We start from the raw sequence: 6,681 nt of genomic DNA on the forward strand, positions 1-6,681 counted from the left end.
CGCTCCTGTGGCTGTGGCTCCTGTGGCTCCTGTGGCTGTGGCAAGGGGTGTTGCCAGCAGAAGTGCTGCTGCCAGCAGAAGTGTGGCTGCAAGCAGCAGTGCTGCTGCTAGGCGGACGCCGGCCCTGCCCGGGAGCTTGGGCGGGGACGCCCTCCTGCCGGTAAGACTTTGCATTCCTTGTTCTTTCCACCACTCTCACCCTAACCTGTCACCAGCTCATCCTCTTGTTCTTCAGTATCTCAAACTTTGTCCTTCTGAGCTCTTCCGTTGCCCATACTCTGCATGAATTTGTCCAAACCACGCAACAGACACACAAACCCAGCCAAAGAACATGACGAGATCACTGGATAAATCCGACTAACCCAGGACCTCTATTAATTTATTCTTATTTAAAGTGTTCAATCTCTTATAGACATTCCGTCTTGAATTTGGCCAATTGGGTGTCTACTGCCTCTCTGCAGCCTTTTCTACTGCTTTTGCCTGTATTTGCTTTCAGAAATTTCCTAATAAAGTGATTTGATGCACAAAAAAAGTCTCTTCACGAGTTGTCTTTATCACTTGCTTTGTTAACTCTTCTGTCCCCTGCTGTGGGAATCAAATTCTGTTTTTCACTCTGCAGTCTCCTGTTGCTGGCCAGGGGACCAGACCTGGCATCTACAGACATTTACTAGAGATAACATGGCCCGAAATGATGTTCATGGTGTTCTCCAAATCTCCTCCAAATTTCCCACGGTGGGATGAGGATGGTGGGATTCAGGGTGGTGGTTGTGTTTTGGTTTCTTGCAACTTATGTAGTAAATGAAAACTAGACCCAAAAGGCAGGAAGACCCTCTACCTGGTAGCATCCAGTGGTTTCTAAAAACAGCTGGAAGACTTCTGCTGGGGCAGGGAGCTTGGGTGATGTGGGCTTCTGCATGGCTGTCACCCTTGCTGGGGCCCCACAGGAGTGGACACCTGCTACCCGCCACCTGCTGACTCTGGGCTGACTCAGCAGGCAGGAGGGGGAGCCTGTCTTGATGTGGGCCCCAGACCTAGTTTCCAACCCACTTCCACTAGCACTGCAATGGAGGGGCTGGGGTAGGTGATGAGTCCCCTGGACCCTCATCTAGGCTCAGGAATGCTTCTTCTACTCCCCATGACAGACCAAGGATGTGAGAGTATCAGACCCATTTCATAGCCAAAGAGACCAAGGCTGAGACTGGAGCAGTTAAGAAACTTGCGCAAAGAATCATAACTATCAAGTCCTGCTTCAATCCCAGATTGCTTTACCTCAGACCTCTTTCTACTGATCCTTAGGCCTGATGACATTTCCTCTCTTCATTTCCTTATTCCCCTGTCGGTCTCCCCAAGTTTGTGCACTCACACACTGTCCCAAGGCCCTTCCCTGTCCTGTGGTCCTTGGACCCAGCTGCACGCTGCCCACTTGCTCTTCAGCCCCACTTCGTGAAGTCTCTGGGCTGCACACGGCCTGCTCCGTGCTTCCCTGGGGACAGCTGGTTGTGTCCTCATCACTGATGGGTTGTGAATACTTCTGACACCTAAATGGAAGGAAGGAGACCCTTGTCAGAGGTCTCCAAAGTCGTTCTGGACATTGCTGTATTCGTTCTGCACTCCTGAGCAGATTGCACAGGAGATGCTCCTGAGAGGCAGGAATGTGAGCTGTTACTGCTTATGCCCACTGAATCTACCAAGGGCCGTTTAGAGGTGGCGTGAGTGTAGCTTAAATTCCATACTCCTCTTAGTCCTCCCTACCTTGCTCTACCCCAGGGAAGTTATCTCTCTCCGAGCTCCAATCATACTTCTTTGTTTCTGTGGTATCGGGAAATGTATTTTCTTTTATTACTTATGAACAGGACATGATGGGAAGGTACTTTCCTCTTTATAAAATGATATACCCACGTGACTGTTTTCTGCTTGGTTCCATTTACACATCTCTCCATTCAGGCTCCAGCATGAAGCTCGACATGTTGTGCGCGCTCTGTACCAAATGCCGGGGATGGGGTATGACAAGTGGTGCTTCCTGGCCTTGCAGGAGTAAGGAGTAATCACTACTATGTAAGTTAGTAAGTGCTGTGGCTGGGGTCTGACAGCATCCTGGGGTGTGGCTTTGTGCAGGACGAGGGGATCAGAGAAGGCTTTGTGGAGGTGACTCTTGAACCAGGTCATGAAAAATGAAGGCAACTGTTGGGATAATGGTGTCAGGAGATGTCGGGGTGAGCTGCGTGACTCTTAATCCTGATGTGTCAACTTTGCTGGATTCAGAGGTGCGTAACAGATTAGCAGAGCCTGCTCCTGAGTACGTCTGGGTGGGTCATGGAGGCCTGACTTTGGTGATTACGTATGGCCCCTGTTCCCCTCCAGTCCAGCACAGTTCCCCTGCTGTGCTTCCTGGCTGTTTTGAATCAAGCATCTTTGCTCTCCACATAGGTGTTCCTGCCTTGGAGCAGCCAAGCCTTGACTTAATTCCTTGAAACTGTGAGTCGAAGTAAACCTCTCCTCCTTTAAGTTATAAGAGTTGGGTATTATGTCCCAGCAATGGGAAAGCTGACTCTTAGAAGCCATTTCTGCCAGTGGGAGCTATGTGTGCCAAGACCTGAAGGGAGATAATTCCCAGCCCGAGAACAAACCCAATGTGGCCGGAGAGTTGAGAGTGAGGGTAGAAGGTGGTCGGAGATGAGGCTCAGGGGGTGAACAAAGTGCACGTCAGAAAACACCTTGCTCCAGTGTTTAGAAGTTCTAGGAGAATAACTTGTATTCTACAAGATGGGCGAATCTGTGAAGGATTTGAGGTGAGAGCAACACGCGTCATAGAAAATATCAATTTGGCAGCAGAGGAAGAGTGGATTGGAGAAAGGCGAGTCCTGGGGCAAAAAACTAGGTAAGAAAACACCGATGGGCTGGGGATTTAGCTCAGCAGTTCGGTGGCCAGCCTTGCAAGTGCAAGGAACCCCCCCCCGCAAAAAAAGAAAACACCGAAGTGGGTGTTAGGGGACTGACAATGGGATCCCGACCCAAGTGTGATGGAGAAATTTGAGAAATATATAAAGGCAGTGCAGGAGCTAAGTGCTACCTACACCAGCGGATTCAAGGAGAATTTAAGAATGATGCTTCTGGCTTGGATAGGTTGTGTGTGATCCAATCCAGACAGGTGGGGCAACAGGACAAATGAATCCCTCAGTCACCCAATGAGATGGTATTGATGACAGTAGCAGCGACATAGCCAGCAAGCTTCGTGTCACTCGTCCTGAGAGGGGACATGGCTTGCAAGTGTCCTCATTAACCCTAAGGGGTGGATATCACCCTACCTGTTTCCTAAAGGAAATGGAGGTTGAATGGTGGAGTCCATCTTCAAATCCAGTCTCTTTGACACCACAGCCGCAGTCTTCTTTGAAACCTGTGAGTCTGTAGGGGAGGCATGGGAGTGGGAGCAATGCCTCATGATCTTTATAACCTTTCAGGATCTGGCCTGATCTCACATGGGGGCCCCTGGAACGCATTTCTTGGAGTGAATATGATGAAAATCTGTGAGGAATGGGAATGCCAGTGACCCATATCTGTCCCTCCTGTTGGTCTTCTCTAGCAGGAGTGGGGTGGCACATTGCAGAATGTCAGCACCATTGAACTGCCTGGTTAGCACCAACCTGACAAACTCTTGTGAAGGAAGGGACCAGGCTGAGAAAGGCAAGAGTCAGGCAAGAGAAGGGTGCTCATCCTGTCCTATACCATGTAGATATTTTGTTCATTGTGGATATTTTTTTTGTGCTCGATTTGATTTTTAAAAATACTATTTGATTATTTTACTGACCTTTTGATGCCACCTTAAATTTTGCAGCCTGGGAAAATGCCTTTATCACTTCCCTTTGGTACCAGTCCTGGGAAAAACCATTATACAGACTCAAAAACTTTCCACCCACTCTACCACCATTATTTCCATGCAGCTTTAAATAAATGTTTCACCTGGAATGATGTGCAGTTGTGGGAGAGGATGACCACTTCAAAGCAATTATCCTCAGCCTGGAACTAGGCATCAGTTACAAAAGAGCTCGGAGATTAATGACAGTGATTAGGAGACCAAAATAGATTCCACTTCAGAAAGAAGTCTGCAAAAGCTCAATTGAGACAGGAGAGGTAATAAAAGCACCAAAGTCTAGTTGTCCCACAGCTCACCACAGTACACAGGGCAAAAGCCGGTTGCATTAAAAAAAAAATCCCCCTTTAAAATTTTTTAAATTTATACTTTAACTGATGCATCAAAACATAAAAACTATATGAATTAACAAGTACCATGTTGTTTTGACACATGTACGCAGTGTGATCAAAACATACGGTGAATATTTAAATTGCAAAAAGTTTATTACAGCAAAAGTCACTGCCATGAATCTCAAAATATTCTCCCTTACTTCAAGTGCACTTCTCCCAGCATTCCTGCCACTTTCTGAAGCAGCTCTGGAAGCCCTCTTTTGCAAGCGTCTTTAGTTACGCTGTTGTGGCTGCCTCAACATTCTGAATCAATTGAAAAATGTTGATCTGCCACGGTCAGTTTGACTTTGGGGAAGAGCCAAAAGTTATATGCTGCCAGGAGCAGTGAGTAAGGAAGGCGAGGGCAAACCATAATGTTTCTATGGGCCTGCCCGTCTGTTCTATACCACTCGACAGCAACATTCACCATATTTTTAATCATACCTTGTATGTGTGATAGTCACGAAAGAGGACTTCTAGAACTGCTTCAGAAAGTGGCAAGAACAATGGGCTCAATATGTTTGAAGTGAGGGAGAGTATTTTGGGAGGGATTAATGGCAATGTGTCTTCGCCACAGAGAAATGATATTTTAAAAATTTAAACAATACCTGGGAATTTTGATCACACCTCTTATATGTTGCATAACATTTAAAATAGGTTTAGACTTGTGAAAACTTTCAAGATCTTTTATCCTGACTTTCTGAAATGTACATTTCCTTGTAGTTATCTATAGTCATTCTACAGTTCAATAGCATTATCAAAGAAAAGCAACAGTTAGATGCCAACCCCTGAAACTAAGCGTTAACTGTATGTGCACTGGCATGTCCAAGGGTCTCTTCTTTCTTTGTCCAGGGGAGTGCTAACCTTCTCTTGTTCATACAATACAGCTAAACACATTTTTTTCCTATACCGGGGATTGAACTCAGGACCTTGTGCTTGCAAGGTGGGCATAGCACCACTGAGCTAAGTTCCCCTCCCAGCAAGATGCATTTTTTGATCAGACATTCTCTATGATCTAGACCTCTTGGGTAAACATTTCTAGTTTTTCAGGTTATGCCGTCCATTGTCGCTTCTCAGTACAGCCATTCTGACTTGAAGTAGCCATACAACACTTCAGTGCAGCCATGTTCCAATAAGATATTTACAGAAACAACTAGTGGGCTAAAGTTGGATTGTTGAGCCTGATCTAGGAGCTAAAGGCAAGAAATGCAACGTTTCACTGGGTTCAGAAGGGCTGGCGCTGAGGGAAGGCTTCCTGGGCTTGTTTTCCAATCTTACAATTTTTTTGTGATCTTAGACAATTAGTTTTCTAGTATCGTACTTTTTCTTTATCTGTAGAATGGGAGTAGTGTGTGTGTGTGCACGCATGTGTGTTACTAGGGTTCAAAACTAGAGCCTCACACATGCTAGGTAAGTCCTCTACTACTGGGCTATATTGCCATCCCTAAGTGGGAGTTATTAACACTGTATTCTTTTTTTTTTTGGTACTGGGGATCGAACTAGGGTCCTTGTGCTTGCAAGGCAGGCGGTGGAACCACTGAGCTAAATCCCTGGCCCCAACACTATATTATTATATTAATTATATTATTTATTAATCTGAGGGAAGGCTTCCTGGGCTTGTTTTCCAATCTTACAATTTTTTTGTGATCTTAGACAATTAGTTTTCTAGTATCGTACTTTTTCTTTATCTGTAGAATGGGAGTAGTGTGTGTGTGTGCACGCATGTGTGTTACTAGGGTTCAAAACTAGAGCCTCACACATGCTAGGTAAGTCCTCTACTACTGGGCTATATTGCCATCCCTAAGTGGGAGTTATTAACACTGTATTCTTTTTTTTTTTGGTACTGGGGATCGAACTAGGGTCCTTGTGCTTGCAAGGCAGGCGGTGGAACCACTGAGCTAAATCCCTGGCCCCAACACTATATTATTATATTAATTATATTATATTTATTAATTATATTAATACTATATGCTATTTGCAGGACAAGCTTAAGTGTTACATGTAAAATTTGTAGACTTCTGCATGGAACATTATCAGGGCTAAACAATTTTGACACAGAGAAACAGAAAGGGTTTAAGCATTATGGAGAAAGTACACATAATACAGATGTCACTTTCCTGGCAGTAAGGGGCACCTGTTCTCTCTGCTCCTAAGTACTGGAGACCTTGATCTTGGCAGGACCCCACGTGGGGCCTAGGAGCTCTTGTAGGGTGGGGACTGTCTTCTTGTTCCTCAGAGTGCAGCTCAGATCTCATCTCCCTCCAGAGATGACTCACTGACTCATTGCCCTCTCTGATGACCCGTGGCTCCCCACAGAAACCCCTTTGACACTGGGGTATGAGCATTCAGTTTTCCTGAAGCTCGTGAGAGGACTGAAGTACAAAAGCAAACACCCTGTCTTAGCCACTTTCTTTGGTCACGCCCCACAGTCCCATCCTAGCC

The 6,681-nt window shown here is 45.8% G+C and overlaps 1 non-coding gene across 1 annotated transcript; it reads right to left on the reverse strand.

Annotated features, from left to right (window-relative positions):
• Positions 1–5,001: 5,001 nt before the first annotated feature.
• On the reverse strand, positions 5,002–5,124 carry LOC117286468. Its single transcript, XR_004517636.1, has one exon. It is a non-coding gene; the product is annotated as a U6atac minor spliceosomal RNA (small nuclear RNA).
• Positions 5,125–6,681: the final 1,557 nt, after the last annotated feature.

The sequence above is a fragment of the Fukomys damarensis genome, unplaced genomic scaffold (assembly GCF_012274545.1).
Source record: "Fukomys damarensis isolate Sample0158 unplaced genomic scaffold, DMR_v1.0_HiC HiC_scaffold_16, whole genome shotgun sequence".
In the NCBI taxonomy this organism is placed as follows: domain Eukaryota; kingdom Metazoa; phylum Chordata; class Mammalia; order Rodentia; family Bathyergidae; genus Fukomys; species Fukomys damarensis.